The sequence below is a fragment of the Phaethon lepturus genome, unplaced genomic scaffold (genome assembly GCF_000687285.1).
Source record: "Phaethon lepturus isolate BGI_N335 unplaced genomic scaffold, ASM68728v1 scaffold42476, whole genome shotgun sequence".
Lineage (NCBI taxonomy): Eukaryota > Metazoa > Chordata > Aves > Phaethontiformes > Phaethontidae > Phaethon > Phaethon lepturus.
In genome coordinates this window covers 1-366 of record NW_010546345.1, presented here as the reverse complement: position 1 = coordinate 366, position 366 = coordinate 1, and positions in this window count along the sequence as shown.

Here is a 366-nt window from a genome sequence, read left to right as displayed (position 1 = left end):
CGGGGCAGGGAAGGGGGCCGCGGCGGGAAGGAGGGTGGCTAGGGAAGGGGCACACGGTAGTCGGGGTTAGCCAGTGGCTGGAGGTCTGGAGGGATGCTGAGGGAGTGCGGGCAGGGAAGGCAGGATGCCGGTGTAACGGGGTGCAGGTGAGGAAAGGGGTACACTGCCTGCTTGGGGGGTGCAGGAGAGGTGCAAGGTGCTGGGGGTGCAGGGAAATGGGGGTGGTGAAGGTGGGATCGAGCGCTTACAGAGGGCAGAGGGGCTGGGGGAGGCACAAGAGGGTGACAGGCTACTGGGTGTTTGTGGGGTGCTGGGTGGCCGGAGGAGCAGGAGGATGTAGCGTGCTTAGGGGCACACGGGGGTGCA